Consider the following 17675-nt stretch of genomic DNA (forward strand, 5'->3'; position numbering starts at 1 on the left):
AAGTAGAGATTGATGGAAGCCCTGAGTCCCATTTTTGCGGTCCACGAACGCTACCTAACTATAGGAGATTATAATTACACGACGACAATTAGGGGCAAAACCCTCGCTAAGTTGAAGGGCTTGATGATATCCAGCTGGAGGAACAAGAATACTTAGTTAATTTGCTTATTAGGTTAAAATTTCTTAGCAGTCAAGGTATGAGAGCCATTAGAATTGTTCATACACACGGGGTCAAATAAGGATTATGAGCATTCAAAGTATGAAAGCCCATTTCAACGAAGAGAAAAAAAGGCGGAAATATCAAATCCAGTCAGCATTTTTAATTTTACTTTTTGGATCAGAGATAGATAAACTAAAGTTCTTTATTCGTTTGAGCTTCAACTTTTTCGACGAAATAATCGGGAATAATAGCATGAAGTAAAAAGTCCAAATGCATATTACAAACGTGACCAAAAGCTTACTTACATGGCCTGCATAAAAAGGGAGATACGAGACACCACTAAAGAATCCACATACTCCGGATCATACCCATATCCTACAATAAGAATGAGATGGAAAAACAAATTGTTAAACTGCTTAGAAACGGAGTTTTCAACCCATACCACGCGCTTATTTCTGTGCATCTAAGTGGACAAATTATAATTTTGTCTTCTGATTTTATTATTTTTTGTTCTCTCTTCGTTCAGGCTTTTCCAACTGCCTGCAGTGAAGCTCGGTTCGACTCCTGTTCGTATTCTTGCTAACCAACTCATTGAAGCTCAGTGGTATTACATTGTGTCGTTACAAGCTAGCTCCTGGGTCGCTCCCCATCTGGCAAGAACTTTTTCTTTTTACAGTTTTTGCAATTTCCATTAGTTTTAGCTTTTCACACTCCCAGCGAGAGCTCACTGAGAACTGTTCTGAATCAAAAGTGCATTTCCTGCCGCTATAACAGTTGTTAGGGCCCTACGCTCTCTGACGCGATCCAGCTTCTGCACCAGCACACAGTGGCGTTAGTGGCGATCCAACAATCAATTGTGGCGTTCCAGCAAGCATTTGGAACGACACCAATCTGCAGCCACCAAGTGCATCCCCGGGCTTACTTTCGCTATCCGGTGCCTTATGCGGCGTGAATATATCATCGGTGATTGGATCATCCCCGCTACGAGCTTCAGCTAGCATGCCCGCAAAAGTTGCTCAAAACACGGGTGCTATACGTATGTCCCCCCGTGCACGTAACCCTGCTACTCCAACCGATAGCTTCGACCTTCGCGGCGAACCCTCCAGCCCAAATTTCGCCCGTCGAAGTGCTCCCTCAGGATAGGCTGCTATTCAGCCGCCGATAGGAATACTTGGTAGTTCCATAACTCTTCCAGTAGCAGCTAATGCATCTTCAGCGCGCTATATTTCCACCGGATTATCAATGTCTTTCGCCGCAGTGCACAAGACATCAGTCGCCTTTATTCCGAACTCCTCTCCTACACACTCGGGTGGCCTTCTGCTGCAAGTTGCAGCACCGCCTAAGCAACTTTTCGTTACCAGATTTGCCTATTCTACTTCTTCTGATGAAGTTCTTAATTACATCAGAAGTAAAGCTGGTTTATCTCCGTTGCCTCTTTCATGCGTGAAGCTGAAATGTTTATTATCAAAATGTGAGAATCCTACATACTAAGCTGACGTGTTTCAATCTTTCTGCCCTAGCTTTCCAATACCATCTCTTCTGTATCACTGAAACGTGTGGGATGATAGGATTTTAAGCTCCAAGCTCCTCGAGGGGTTCTCTGTCTTCCGCTGCGACATAGACCGTGTAGCTAAGGTAGGTCAGCTGATAGAGGTGCCTTGATCGCGATTAAGTCCTCCTACGAGCCGAATACATCCTTTCTTCATCTTCCATCCCCTGTGATTGTATCACCTTACGTGTTTTCCCTCCCAACGTCGGTCCTTTTATTATATGTTGCGTATACTTCCCTTGCTTCAGTCCCTCCTTTCTGTACGATGAAATCTTTGAAAGTCCTTCAGAATTCCTTATTGCAACCTTCCCCACTTTTCTCTTCATTGCCTGCGGTGACTTTAATCTCCCTTTGCTATCCTGGCCTAACATTCCCGGCCCTCCACAATTTCCAAATTGTTCTTCTCATTCGTCTCTTCCTTTATTCACTTTCATGAACACATGTGCTGCTCTTCAGTTCAACTGCGCTACAAATAATTTAAATCGCACTCTCGATCTAGTCCTCTCCAACATGCTCTTTCCTATGTTGCTCCTGATGCCCATCATCCTACTCTTGAGTTCGAGGTACAACTGCCACGCCTCAACTCCCATATTATGTGCGAGTCCTCTAAGCTCAACTTTCCTAAGGGCCATTTTCCCAGTCTGTGGCGACGGCGACCATACTCTTGCTGAGAATTACCACTCTATTTCGCTTCTCCTATTCTGCTCCAAGATCCTCGAGAAGTACGTGAACGACTGGTTGACCACCACTTCGGCCTCCTTATAGTTAAGGAGCAGTACGTCTTCATAAAATGTCGATCCACTGTTACCAATCTTCCGGACTTCACCAACTTTGTGGCCAAATGCCTCAACTCTCGGCAGGAAGTACACATCATTTACACCGACCTTTCTAAGGTCTTCGATTCCGTTAATTATGAGATACTATTGTCCAAACTCGCCTCTCTCAACATTCCTCCATCACTTAGGAGAGGTAGGAGGCAAGCCATGTAGCCTCCTACCTCTCCTTCCGACCCAGTAGCGCTTCCTTTGATGGTTGCACTTCTAGTCCTTCTCCCCTTCCTCTGGCCACAAGAATCTATTCTAGGACCTCTTTTAATTTTAGTCTTTATTAACGACCCCCCCTCTGTCCTCACTTATCCTTGCTTGTTATACGCCGATGACCTCGAGTTGTTTCTCTCTATTTCGTCCCCAATGGACTGCGCTTCCCTGCAAGCAAATCTGGATACTTTGGTCCATTGGTGCATAGTTAATAAGTTGGCTCCTAATGTCAGCAAATGCCACTCTATGTGTCAATCACTTAAAACCTCTCCCACCCCTTTCTCCTACTCTCTTGGTGGTTCCTCTCTGTCTTATCTGAACTCTATCCTCGACCTGGGGGTGACATTCGACGATAATCATCATCCCACTCATCTATTTTCTCACAGTGAATATCATTACGACATTTATCGTAAAATTTAAAAACTAGAAATCGGTAGGTCTCGACAGAATCTAGTCTATAATCCTAATAAATGTGCTCCAAGCATTTCAGCCTTCCTTTCCTCAATTGTCAATCACTACTTCCTCAATGCCCATCTCACTTCCGATTGGAAGAGTGCTCGCATACAGACCTATTTCCATCTTATCTTCCTCCGCCAAGATCATCGAGCCGACAAGGACCTACAAGGACTAAAATTCCGTCTTCCCGACTTCCAGCTCACCAATCAACCAAAACATTCTGTTCCTTGTTCTTAAAATGGTACCACTGATTCTACTCGCTATCAAACAAAAGACTCCAACCATAGATTGCCTCCCAGACATCAAAAAAAGCTTTCGACTCAATACGGTTTCATTTTTAAGCTTCCTAAAATCCTCAACTTCCAATTGCACTTCTACAAGCTAATCCCTAGCTCTCTAGGTGGCCGAAAATCCCCAGAACACCTTTCATTCCCATATATATACCTAGCAGGCATCCCCCAAGCTGCGGTACTTTCAACTACCCTATTTTTCCTGTTCATCATTGATTTTCCTAAACCAAGTCCTTACTCCAATCCTCTCAACATCCTACGATACGCGGATGACCTGATCCTCTATACTTTCACCTAAAAGACTTTCCTCGACAAACCTTGTCTGAATTCCTACTTGAAAGCCTCCTCAATAGCTCACGAAGCACAGTATAACAGCCCAATTCTGTGACATTGGCTCTGCGTTTGACGAAGCACCAGTTTCCACTGGTGTACTCAATCCAGGCACTTCACCTACTCGTACCGCTTCATCCTCATTAAGCGCGTCTTCAACGAATGTTTGACAGCTGGTGTTATCCCCTCCCACTGGGTGGTTGCGAGGCTAATGCACGTCAGCGTACCATCGTTTGACACAGCAGGGAAACTGTTGAAAAGCTTATCCAGCCAAAATTGACTGCGTAATACGTACTGCGGGAGACTTCTCATTAAAACAACATAATTTTAAAGCGGGGTGATCCGCAATTGATGCGAATTGCTCAGTAAGGATATGTATTGTAAGCCTAGTGTAAGCACAATGGCGAGGTGTTTTGTGAGTTTCGTTTGCCGCCTCGAAGCCATATATAAAGTTGATTGCAGTTCTGGTTTGTCTCAATATTGCAGAGGTCTAAATTCCTCAGAAAAGGAGACAGAAACTCCTTATTTCCCGTCATTTGTAAAGAGAGAGCTCGCACTCTCAATATATAGCAATAGTCCTGGGAAAGAGAATCGAGCAGAATATGGACCTCATAGTTCATCAAAGATCGGCAGCCGAGGTTCAATCGAGGTTATTACCTAATCCAGCTGGTCCGCAAATACGGGTGTTTTCAGCCCTACTTGTATATAGATGGAGAAATCACGGACGCTCGATCGCATTTACTGTAAGGATGTGGTGGCGAAGCAGAGTTGCACGTAACACTCAAGCCATTCTTAAGGCGAAAAAGAGAGAGAGATGAATAAAAACGTCGGCAGGATAGCTGAGGTTCCGTGAATTACAGCGTGTGTACTTCTGCATTGAAAAGGCTTAGAGCGAGTTGTTAAACGGCTCTAGGTTGTTGGCCTCAAAGCAACAGGGCAATGATTCAACATCGTGAATTTAGTTAATACAAAATAATAAAATAAAAGATAAAAAATATAAAAAGGTCCAGGTGTTATTATTGAACGTTTTGCGAAGGCCATTTTAAAATTTTTCAACCTGTAAAGTGTCGTCATAAGTGTGCGGTAAACCACGGTCTGCCGCCTCTTCGTCCAAGTGATGACGAGGAGGAATGCCCAAAAAAACGTCTCTTTATCCCGGACCAGTCCGATACCATCCACTAGGTCTCTGGTGATGTCTATTCCCGGGCAACCTTGTCGTTCGAAGAAATACACAACCGCAACCCAAGCCCTAGGGCCCTACATATGTCTTCTAAACAAGCCGTCTCGGGTCAGCACGCTCAACAATCCAAGTAATTCAGGGTGACATTATCCTCATCAACACGATGATTCACCTTATGGCATCAAACTATGTATGTTAGCACTATTGAGTTCAACTTTGTTATAAATTGTGCTGCTAAGCGCGAGCTCGAATTGCTCTTAAGTAAACGCAATATATAAATATTGTTCCAGTGTGAAACCACTGCATGTTGCACTGTCGCTACGAACCCACCTTTCCAAAATTCGACCTTTTTCGCACTGACAGATACAGAATTAAAGTCCCACCCACTTTTCTTGAGTCTCCAGCAAATTTATCGCAAAATAAGTCTTTCTAAATCCCTAGAGGCTACCATCGCCTCGAAAGAAATCACACCCGGCTTCGTATATGTCCGTTCCCACCACCATCTAAACTAATTATTTGATCCAAAGAACTTATCCATCATCAAATCGTTTTGCATGGACCGCTCCTCCATACTCCACTAAAACTAGCGAATCGTGGAGCAACTTAAACGCTGGACAAAGCTCTTTTCCGGACTCCTGCGTAAATAATAACTATTCCAAACTGTCCCGGTTGCTGACCATATACCCCGCTGCCTGTAATATTTTCCATTTTAGCGCGGCTTTCCCTATCTACAATGTAAAAAACAGTTCATACCTCAACTTAACTGCTTCGAATCCAAACACCGTACCATCCCTTGAAACCGCCCTTATATCAGTGATTAGGATGTCATCGTCTTTGATATCGAACTCCCCAATCGAGTCATTTCTCCACTCTCACAGTGCCGGATTTTAAGATAGCCAACATGCGCCTCACAAACCGAACTTTGAAAGACAAACTATCCCAGCTCCAACTACCATCGAACAGGAATGTTACCAGCGAGAAAATTGACCGTACGGTTCGTGAATATACTGAACCACTTGAGGACGAATTCGTGCCAACTCGCTCCTTTAATTTTCATAATTTTATTTCTCTCCTGGGCAATATTCTGCAAGACATCCACTGCAAAAAAATCCTAAAAAGCCCAAAACACTTGAGAAAATGCCTTCCAAAACCCTTAAGAAAGCTCTGCAGCAATTTTCAATTATTGGTTGCTCGTGAAACAGGCATTCGTCTGTTTCACTTCGAGCAGAAAGTGTCCTGATCACACCCATTCCAAAGAAAAACGAAAAGCCTTCGGTTTACAGCCCTTTTTAGATTCTCTTAACCCCTCTTAAACAACTACATCCCGGGCTTCGTTTCGCCAACTAAATGAACCATTCGGTTAAGCATGCTCCCTAGTCCTCAAAACCGACGTCCTTCTCGGAAATAACTAGAAAACGCTTACACACGCCTTCACATTAGAAAAACATTTGACTCCGTAAAATAGACTCGTTTATAAGCTAAATAACATTCGTCATTTCCATCCGCTAATCCTTAGCTTTCTAGAAGGGTGGCAATCATGGAGGTGTTGAGAGTTTAACGTGAGCACCACATAATCCCACGGTTATCTTCGGACTCGGATTAATTTGGAGACCACAATCAGAGCCCACCATGACCATCACCGCAGTACTGGTTGTACTGAGTGCAGGTTCAATATACATACCGATGCGAAGCCTACCTAATACCTCTGAAGGGAACGGCGCTCGAGTTGTATAACACAGCTCCACGCTTGAGCCCACAAGGAGCTCTGCCCACGATATGGTCCAACCCCAATGGCCAACCCCAAATAACCGGGCCGAGAACATATCCCACAAGAAGTTTCGTGGAACAAGGGGTCATCCCGGTTCCCATGGTACCATATAACCTCAGGTGAGGTTTTGTGACAAAAGGCGAAAAGTGAAGATAACACTGAAAACAGTTTCCAACATCAGAAATCTGCCTTTAAGAATTTGCATGTCTCCTATTCCAACAATGAACCAGGCAATTTACCTTGGCATCATTCACAGCTCACACCTACCCAACACCCCTTACATCACTGCTCCCCATACTCCGCTTTGACAAGCCTACTCCACCAAAAGTCAAGATTTGCTTTTATAGGCAGTTAATCTAACCCCAAATCACTTGCAGTTTCATCGCCTAGATTGACTCCTTTCCCTCTCCTTATGCAAAAACAGACCATCCGCCACTGAACTCGCAAATTACAAACTGACCATGATATGAAGTACATACCCAAACAGATCCTCCACAAGGACATACGTTGCAGGTTGCAGCAGTGTGTGGGATTCTTACCCACTAAAACCATCTCCACTTTCTTCTTCTTCCTCCTCTGTAAATCATCTGCGCTTTAAGCGAGCAAGCCTTCAACTCTTCATATCCTCTTTGCGCGCTCCGCTTCTCCAAGTTTGCCCTGTTTCCTTGTGATTGCGGAATTTACCGCGCACCAGTTTGCCTCCATCTTCAGCATTTCCACGACAATATGCTGCTTATGCTGATTTTAAGCAAGTGTTTCAGAGCACCTTCCTCTCTGAGAAAAATTGTGGACAGTCAAGCTTGTAACATCATTCAGGGCAAAACGATGATTTATCCATCCCGAATAGGAACAGATACTTCCAGTAACCACCATGCCCTCACAGGAATTGGTAGGGTGGTAATTAATCTCACCGAGTGTGGGTACAGTGATCCCTCTGTGAGTCATCTCACCGTTATTGCCAATTTTCCGACGACTTCCACCTTGCCACTTTTCGGTATTCTGTATCCCTTTCAGGTATATTCATTCCTGCATTCATGGCTCACTTGCCAAAATGTCCATCGGGATCATTCCCGTAATGGCACACGCTGCCTCGACTGAGATTGTCGTGAAGGCGTTGCACAACCTTAATGTCACTAAACGGAAAGTCATATTTACATTTCTTCGATTGTTCCCACATCCTAGTGCAGTAGTAGACCAGTGTCGAGTATAACAGGTTACTGCAAAACTCTCCGGCCACGAGTAATCTGCGGCCATATCCTGGACCTCTGATGTTAGGCATCATCCGTGCAAACGATACGCTAGTATTTGCAAAGGCTTTGAAGTGATGATGTAATCATCAACTTGAATACTAATCGTATTCCTTTTCCTACGGTTGGTAATCAAGACCGCCTCCATCTTTTGTACCATGACCAGCCACAGTTTAACAGCGCTGATGGTTTTGCCAGCATACACTTCAACATCTTCAAGTTGTTTCGCGACGACATCCACGCTAGATTATCTGCAAAACTGATTATCATGGCTCTTTTAGCATGCGAAGGACATCACGTTCCACATAAGGGAACCCAACACTGAGCCCTGTGGTACTGTGGCTTTGACGGTGTACTGCTTAAATCCCTCATCCGTATCGCACCGAAATATCCTTTCCAAGGAGCTTAGTCAAATAACTAGTGACACCCATTTTAGCAATGTTACCACGGCACAACATTTGTTAGAGGCCATCGCGTCTGGAGCTAGTTTCAAAACCACTTCTACGGTGTCGATGGCTCAATGAGCTTGACGAAAACAAAACTGTCGCTCCGATAAGCTATGCCTATTAAAAGAAGGCCGAAGACTTCGCTTTCGTACCAGGGCAGAGGCAACTCATCAGACGGTGCTTCACCTTTGCCCTAGGAGCAGCGGCACTGAAGTGGTTCGGCAACTTCGGCAACTGAGCTTCATCAGCCAGTTTGCTTCCGATATACAACACGTGTCTGGAAAAGACAACGTCGTTGCGGACACTTTATCACGAATCTCGAGTCCTCGCCGCGGTTAATTACACGGCAATCGCCGAGGCGCAGAAAGACTACGCTCCACAGCTTGAGGACAAACGCCAAATACGAGCTCAAGGAGTTTCGTATCTTCGGCTTAAATTTCTATTTCCTCTGCGAGACTTAAGACAAGGGACCCATGCCATACAAATCTTGCTTCGTAATCATCAACAGGTTTACGCGGTGGCCTGAAGTAATATTTCTGATGGACATTACTGCACAATCATGTGCCGACACCCTCTGTCGAGAATGACCTCCGTGCTTTGGTGGACCAACCTTAATCATAACGGACTAGGGAATCCAGGCACCCTAGGGACCTCGAAACATGCTCACAGGCTCCATTAGTGTGGATGCTCTTTCAAGGCAGCTGCACCCACCATATAAGGCCCCTTTAAAGTCCTGGAGCGACGGGAGCACTCCTTCAACGGAACCAGCGCGGTTTCAGCTGTGGGTAGAGTGATGTGACGGAAGAACGGAGGTCTGGACCATTGCCGGCAGTGTGTCGCAATGAGCGAACCCTCCGCCGACGCACTGAAGTACCAACCGACACAGCGGCTGAAGTACCAACGGCGGCCTAGCACGAGGTCGGTGGAGTGCGGTACCTTTTTTCTTGTTCCAAACGCCGGACGTGCAGACGTTTTGGATTTTGAAATGTTAATTAGTCAAATAAATCCATAAATTAGTTTTCCACTTTCCAGTGAAATTGAAGGGAAAGGCGCAGAAGGGGATAATTTCTTCCGACAGTAAAGTGAACGTGCAATACTATACTGGGTGGAAAAAAATTGACACCCTCCTTTTACATGTATGGGATGTTTGGAGGAATGGCATCCTGAAGGTCAATGCCCAAAATGGCTGTAGTGCCTCGGCGACGACGATCTATTCACTCGTCGGAGGGTTAATTAAGTTATGTTTTCCACAAAACCCTCAAAATGAGCGTAGGAACCCTACAAGATGACGCAACTAGAGGTGAGTGGTAGTCTCTTACGAACTGCGAACTGCTCTATTCTGAAACCAAGAAAATGGAGCAACTTGCTTCGATTTCCATTCGATTTAAAAACGTTTTTCGTCAAATCTGGCTTCGAACTACCATAAATTTGCCCTGTCCCTTATCAACTTCCTCCCACCTTAATCCTTTCTGTTTAATTGCAATTTTACAATTCTTTTTTGTAATCATCTTTTTTATTCAAATCTTCCTAAACATCTCCTTTCTTATTTTTTACAGGACTATATCCGGCATGTTCCATCCGAATACCAACTACGGGGAAATGCTTGAAGGCGCAGCTCGGCGATATTGGTTTGGAAACTCTGCGCTGTGTGACGATATCAGTGCAGCTTCCAGGACTCATCAGACGGCGATTCCTGCTGATCCACCATACCTCAGCGTCCAGCTCCTTCATTTCGGCACCGTTTGTTGCTTCTCCGTCGCAGACGGACGGTACTATCGGTCTTGCATTGTAATATGTTCATAAATATGTAAAGATGTTTTATATTTTTAACCAATTGTTAATAAAACTATTTTCACACCAAAACTGTTGTTTTTCCTTTAATCGGAATAAGAATGAATGCATCGATTTTATTTGGTAAGGAAGAATTGACTGCAAGCGGTTTTACCATCCTCGATACTCCTCAAAAATATTCTCACCGAATCCATTAAAAATAACTACGGCCCTACACCGACGACCATCATCGCGAGTCAAAGTGGCTTCCAGCAAAATTTCAATTTATTCGAGCAAAATACTAGGCCCCCAGAACCTGCAGCAAGCAAACCAGATTAGGTGAAATGCTTTGGGTTTGTTTACTTTGGTTTTGTTTACATTGGCTTTGTTTACATTGAGTTTGCTTACTCTGGCGAAGAAGAAGAAGACTTTGTTTACTTTGAGTTTGTTTACGTTTGCGTCCCCGATTCAGGGTACCTGCCTTAGTAGGGTTACTACCTTCCGACCGGTTGGGTGTTTGTTGACATTTGAAAACACCGACCAGATTGATCGAGTCGGCAATTCACGTGGTGCCATTGTAAACACATCTCGACCGACATTTCAATTTGCCGATTAAATCTTTGTAGCCATTTCCTTTTCTTATATATTTACAGGACCACACCAGGACATGTTTACAGGACAGCCGTGCCTCATCAGAACATCGACTGCAACTCTGAAAAGCGAGAATAATCCCGAAAAGTGTCCAGATCCAGATCAACGCCATTGTCGACGATCCGTGCTACTGGAGGGTGTAAGAGGAGCTTCCAAGACCTCTATACCGGGACCCCTGCATTCCGAGGCCATCTACAGTGTTTTCGTCAGGATCCGCTGCCTTTTTTGTCGGGAATTGTCCTTTGCGGCGCTGTCGAAACGGCCCAGGAACAGTGCATTGCTATAATTTTGTGTCTTTCTTTTGAATTGTATACCGCGTTGCGTATGTTGTATCCTTCACCAATTTCTGTTAATAAAATTATATTCTCCACGTAAATCCTGTTTTTTTACTCAAACTGGAATAAAAACCCTTCAAATGCGCCGATTTTGCTTCTTTCCTCTGCATTCATGGCCCTAAATGGTCGGAAGCCATATTTGGAAATTCTAACAACGTCTCCCGAAACGACGTCGCTTTGGACTCGATCTAAATTTAAGAAAATTCAGCCCAGAGTACTAGGCGACCAGAATCCGCAGCAGGTAAAATAGTTCGGCCCAAATTGTGCATTGTTGTGCCGAGACTGGGAACTGAATCTGTTTGTAAACAAATTCTATTTTGTTTACATTTTCGGGGCCCACTCTATGCAAAACACGTTCAGTGTGCAATGGCGTCTTATCGTGGCGATAACTGCATAATCTGTTGTTGTTATTGAAACCGGAGCCTGTCCCAATTGTAAATATGATGCGCCCATAGAATGCATTGACTGTACGGAGGGTAATGTTTACTCTATGGCGGAGCATTTCCCAATGAACTAGCCTCCATTGTGGAAGGACTTATTATTATTTTTTGCAGAAAAGGGCAGAAAAAATATATTTAGGAAGTTAGTTCCAGAAATTAATAGACGATGGAAAACTTCTTCGTTGAGTAGTTTAGGTTGGGGCTCGGAAAAATCTACAGAAAATAGGAAAATCAGATGAAAGCTTTAAAAGGATGGTTCCTAGAAAAGGAGCAAATTACAAATTACAAAATTAAATAGTAAAAAAACAGACTTTTTTTTTAATAAAATTTATTGGCAGCGTTTTTCCATTTTCAACAAAATTACAAGCATGAAACATACATTTGAAGGAATTTTCCATTTCAAAATTTTATAAAAATACACTTTTTTAGGATTTCTTTAGGAAGCATCTTAACTTATACAAAAAGAATTATCATCTTCGTCCAGCTTGACCATTGTAGGGGGCGTTTACGCTTTAAATGATGCGTCAGTTCGCTGACCACCTGCAAAAGATACAAAAGAAGAAAGATGCAAAAGATACATTGAAAAATTATTATAAAAAAGATTCTATTCATGAGATTGGAAGGTGGAGGTGTCTTTTATGTGAAGTAAATCATAATTATTAAAATTTATTCAATGTCTGTCTGTTAGTCTATCTGTTTTTTTTTAAGGAAGTGTAAATTTTCAAAGACACTGTCCTGGAGACGGGGGATTTTTACCTACTAAAACCTTCCTATCCGTGGAGCCACATTTAAGTATTATATCATGGGGCGGAATTAGCTAACATACTTTAACTAGGCTTCCTTTTATCTATGCGCAGCGTTCGTAACCGGGCCCCTCATGATAGTAGATCGTTGCGATCAAGGAGCTGATCGCATCCGTGATAGCGTAATTTAAACACTTTTTTTTTAATTTCATTTTATTAACTTAATTAAATTGAGTGGAGAAGAGTCACCTCTTTCCTTCGGGTTATCTTGTCTCGAACTCCAACTGACACCGATAAACAATTTTCGCTGTCTGACACGCAAGTTGCTTGTTCGTCAAGAAAACACCTCCAGCTGAGAGGTCCCTCATAGATCAGCTGCAATGACCTCCGAGGAGCGTCCGTCCTAATTAGAACATGCGTACAGGATTCCAAACCCTTGAAAACGTCAGCCACGATTTTCGCATGGTTGGCGGGTGGTGATGGCTTTAGCTTTGGCGCCCTAGAGTAGACGCAGCAGACCGGTAGCATTGAGTCCCCACCTAAGGTCGAGAACAGGATCACTGCGGAACTGCAGGACTTGCAGCATAGGCTGACAATCCTACACGAAAAACCGATGCTATGAAGCCACGGAAGGAGCCTCGGGCAGGATGGATTTCGAAATGACGAACCCGCAACGATAACGGATAAACGATTTGCGCATTTTACCATGGAACGGGAACTCCCTGCACAGACCGAATGCTGCTGATCAGCTAGCCGATCCCTGTCCCAATTTAAGGCTGATGTAACAGCATTACAAGAGATGCGATGGACAAGGATCGGTTTCCTGGAGAAGAGTCGCTATATCATATAGCCAAAAAAGTAAGCCTGCTGTTATCGGCTTTGAAAATATAAGCGAAAGGATGTGCACTCTCCGCTTGCGAGGCCAGTTTAGAAATATAAGCCTTATAAACGTTCACGCCCCTACAGAGGAGACTGCAGAGTCGGAGAAATATACCTTCTACGAGGCAATTCAAAGCCTGTCCTAAGTATAATATCAAAATCATACTTGGAGATTTCAACAGTCAAGTAGGGATGGAGCCCGTATCCAGGCGATACGTCGGCTCCCATAGCTTACATAGGGATACCAATGATAACGGACTGCGCATAATTCAGTTAGCAGTATCCATCGAAATGGTTGTTGGAAGTACCTGGCTTGTGCGGAAAGTGGTCTACAAACATACGTGGGCTCTCCAGACGGGATCAACCAAATTGACCACATGCTAATTGAACGCGGCCACCTCTCAACCTTGATGAATGTCAGAACATATAGGGGAGCCAATATAGATTCTAGACTAGGAGAAAAAGAAAACGAGGCAGACTCTGCCTAAGATGCAACGATGGGGTAGGCCACGACGCCAAGCAGCTTTTAGGGATATCGAATTGGTTGACCTTGGAGTTCCTTATTAAGGCAGGCCTAGATCTGACAAGAAAGACGTTCATTACCGACGCTTTGGTTGAAGTGTAGATAGGATTAAGGTAAGGATATTCGATCTCCTTTCACGTGTTCGTCAGCGTTGAATTTGAAATACATGATTAAAGGCTGGATGGGCTGCTTATGGTAGTGAAGTTTTATCTCGGGACGGAATGCGAATTTTTTTTTGAGAATTCACCATAACGTTTTAAAATCATCTATGGTAAAAAATAGGAACTAACGAAATTAAGTTCAAGTTAAACCGCCAATAGTTTGAGCCTAAGCTAGGATAAAGCTAGATTATTGTTTGGGATAAGAGTTGTCTCTGCCCTGGCCGAAACTGTTAGTCCTTATTTTTGAATACTTGGGTGCAATGCCCCAAACGAGGGGTCCGTGGACCAAAAAAAACATGAGAGTAAGTTGCTCTTCATTTGGTCCGGTCCAATATCAAGTGGATGTGGATTTAGGATCCGTCATTATCCCAAACAATAATCAACTATGGTGTTGGATAGAATGGAGTTTACATGTGTGACAGGGGGTGATCGGAAATTTAAATGGATACCCAGGTATTTCGTGGCGAACACTGTGAGGATGTTGATCTGACTTTGATACTGGCATTCCGTAAGTTAGATAGCATCTTACTAGTAAATTTTGATGTGCCTCTAAAGATGACTTGGAAATGAATTTAGAAATTGGAAAGATCGCTTTTGGGTACCTTCGATATTCCGTAAAAAGATATATAGGATCTGGTCGTCGGCAATCGAATACTGTTTTAACGAAGTAGAATATTGGAGAAGAATATAGGTTGCATCTATTGAGAAGAAGGTTGCCGACAGGACTAATCCTTGCGGGAAAATTGATTGGATTGGATTGGTTTCGCCACAGAGCCTTAAGTAGTCAAAGATTGACTGACTACTCAGTCTTGTCGATGTATCGGGTAAAACCATCTTCATATTGGCGAGCGAAAAAGGGTCGTAGATCCATTTTCGCAATGTTTTCCCATTTATACTAATCGGCTTGTCGCCCAGGAGCTGTGCCTTGAGTTGAATTCGGCACTGGAGATTGCCCAAGACTTATAAGTCATGGCAATCAGAGCCGGAATAAATCATTTCGGATAATTTTATATCCGGTGAAGTTTACGCATTGCTACTTAAGCGCTGCGACAGTTGAGCCAGCTTCGTATCTAGCTATAATGTCTTTATAAGCAGGGCACCTAAGATAACTTGCTGGATACCCATTTTCGGCAATGTGGAACTTCCATCGTAGGTCTAGAATGAATGCTCAAATGGATGGCTCTTTAATCCCTGGGGGTCTGAGCATTATCGAGCAATTTTGGGCGAAAGTCAAGTTGCAAGTTTTGACAGTTGCAACACTGAACTCGCTCCACTGATTTCACCTTTTCGAGATCTCCTAAAACTATCGGTTAATAGCGGCGAATTGCTTATGGTACGAAACCATAAGGGATCTTTGACCCCTTTTAACTTTTGATATTTGGGTGTTAAGCCCGAAAAGGGCAATCCGTCGACCAAAAAAAGTGGGAGTAAGGTGCCTTCCATTTGGTCTTGAGGGGTTTTATGAGGTTTTGAGAATTGTTAAAAGGAGCATATAACACTTGTGAGCCGCTTAGGTCACACTGCTCCCTCATCAAATGATGTCTCACTTTTTCACATGTATGAAACCGTAAGCCCACATCCCCTTTTAATCAGAGACACACGCTGGTGGCAGCCCACTTCTTTCGTGGAAACCTGAAGAGAAAGCATCTGCTCGGATGTGAACCAATTAGAAAGCACACGCGAAATAGCTCGACGGAGCCGTAAAATTCAAGATCCGAGCACCGCGATTGAGAGGCAAGATTCATGATCATGCCTTCAATCGACGCTTTTCCTTCTTGGAGGATGCCTCTATGATTAATATGAAATCGCGGGAATTAAGGAGAAGAATTCAATAAATCAACACAACAATTTTAAATCACCACATCTGAATAGAATTAAAAATAAAAACCAAGAAAGGAACTAAAAAGGAATAAAATTTAAAATCCAGGAAAGGAAATGAAAAGGAAAAAAGAAAAATGAAACAAGAAAGAATTTGAAAAGGAAATGAAAACATAGATGCTGAAAACTCGTAAGAAGAACATATCTTCAGAGGGTTCCAAGAGTTGGTTTATGTTGAAATAATAAAGTTAACCATTTATAATGCACAAAAGTGCAAGGTCCACGGTCGAAAGACCATCCTAAGAGGCCGGAGATGACCAAAAGTGGAGAGCTATCCAAAAAACCTAAAAAGATGGCAAAATTGGCCATGAAGGTCCATCCGCAAATATTGAAGCTACCTATTTGCACGCCTTTGTTCTAGGCAGGCTAGGGAAAATAAATCAAACACGGGGATTCGCGAGAGCCAAACGAAATAAAAAACACGAGAGCTAAATCTGAAAATGAAAAAAAGAAAGAAAAGGACGACCCAACCGCGCACGAGGAATCGTACAACCCGACCCGAGTGCTACGGTCGAAAGGGAGGATCTACGACTGATCACATCCTCAATCAATATTTCCCCTGCCCCAAATGTTTGGTGAGGCACCTTGACATCAGGACATGATTTTGGAAGATGACCCTTATTATCATTTTGTGGTTAAGGTAGAGGAGGGAAGGCTAAAACTTATATTCATTCAATCAATAATAAACGAATCATGCAATTCAGTTAATCCAAGAAAAATAACAGGACAAACTAAAATAAATGAAAAATAAAATAAACTGATATCGCGTTCGAGAGAAGAATCCTCCGAAGAATTTTTGGCCCCCTACATGAGGATGGACGATTCCGTAGCCTACACAATGACGAAATCTATGAGCGATACCATGACCGTCCGGTTGTGGATAAAATCCGGCTCAATAGGTTACGGTGGGCGGGTCACTTAATCCGTATGGATGAAGATGATCCCTCCCGGAAAGTCTATAAGGGCAATATCTATGGTAGGAAAAGAAGACGAGGCAGACCCTGCCTAAGATGGAGCGATGGCGTGGGCCAGGACGCCAGACAGCTTTTAGGGATATCGAATTGGTGGACCTCGGCGCAAAACCGGGATGTCTGGAGTTCCTTATTAAGGCAGGCCTAGACCGGATACCGGTTGTTGCGCCGGTGATGATGATGATGATATCAACAAAAAATAAAAGGGAAGAAAATATTAAAATAAAAATAAAACGACAAAAATAAAATGGACTCCGCGGTAGCCGGTGCCAAGCCCAGTTGTGAAAGGAGGAGCGATGGGTCGCTTCAGTCGTAGCGTCTCAGCGGGTAGGTAAGGAAAGTGCAGGAACTTTACAGTCTTGCAGATTACTCACTGAAGAAGTTAGTACATGCCAATTAGATGTAAAATGAACTACGCAAAATGAGGAGAAAGAGTATTTTAAGGCCCGGTACGGATAACCGGTGGGAGTCGTGTGAATTGGTATTGGTAGTCCCGTAATGGACAGCAGGGTGTCGAAACCGCTAATCGTGGGGCAGCTCGACATCTAGACACCACGATGGCCAGGAGCATTGCTCCGCCTGATGCAGCTGTTTCGCCACAATCTCTGGTGACCACTTCATCAGATTCGCATAGGCAGCGAATGAAGTGGATTGGGGAAATGAACCTCTTCATCGTTTCTACTACAGAATAACGGCCGGGGCGGGTGCAACATCTTACCGACCCTTGGTGCACCAGAGATTCCCGCACTTCCCGCACACAGAGATCCATAACAGAAATTCGTCTGGGACGTCGGCGGAACTCATTAAGGTAGGGCATTGCCAGAGTGATTCAAATCAGCACTGGCAATGCCAGCAGACGAG

At 43.7% G+C, this 17675-nt stretch overlaps 2 long non-coding RNA genes across 2 annotated transcripts in view; both read left to right on the plus strand.

Annotated features, from left to right (window-relative positions):
* Positions 1 to 10309, plus strand: part of LOC119659151 — a 65149-nt gene extending 54840 nt beyond the window's left edge. The window contains exon 3 of the long non-coding RNA XR_005250324.1: positions 10020 to 10309. This is a non-coding gene — a long non-coding RNA (uncharacterized LOC119659151). The remainder of the gene's footprint in view (positions 1 to 10019) is intronic.
* Positions 10310 to 10717: 408 nt separating this feature from the next.
* Positions 10718 to 11255, plus strand: LOC119659895. Its single transcript, XR_005250382.1, has 2 exons — positions 10718 to 10810; positions 10887 to 11255. It is a non-coding gene; the product is annotated as an uncharacterized LOC119659895 (long non-coding RNA).
* The last annotated feature ends 6420 nt before the right edge of the window (positions 11256 to 17675 follow it).

Source organism: Hermetia illucens, chromosome 6 (assembly GCF_905115235.1).
Source record: "Hermetia illucens chromosome 6, iHerIll2.2.curated.20191125, whole genome shotgun sequence".
NCBI lineage: Eukaryota > Metazoa > Arthropoda > Insecta > Diptera > Stratiomyidae > Hermetia > Hermetia illucens.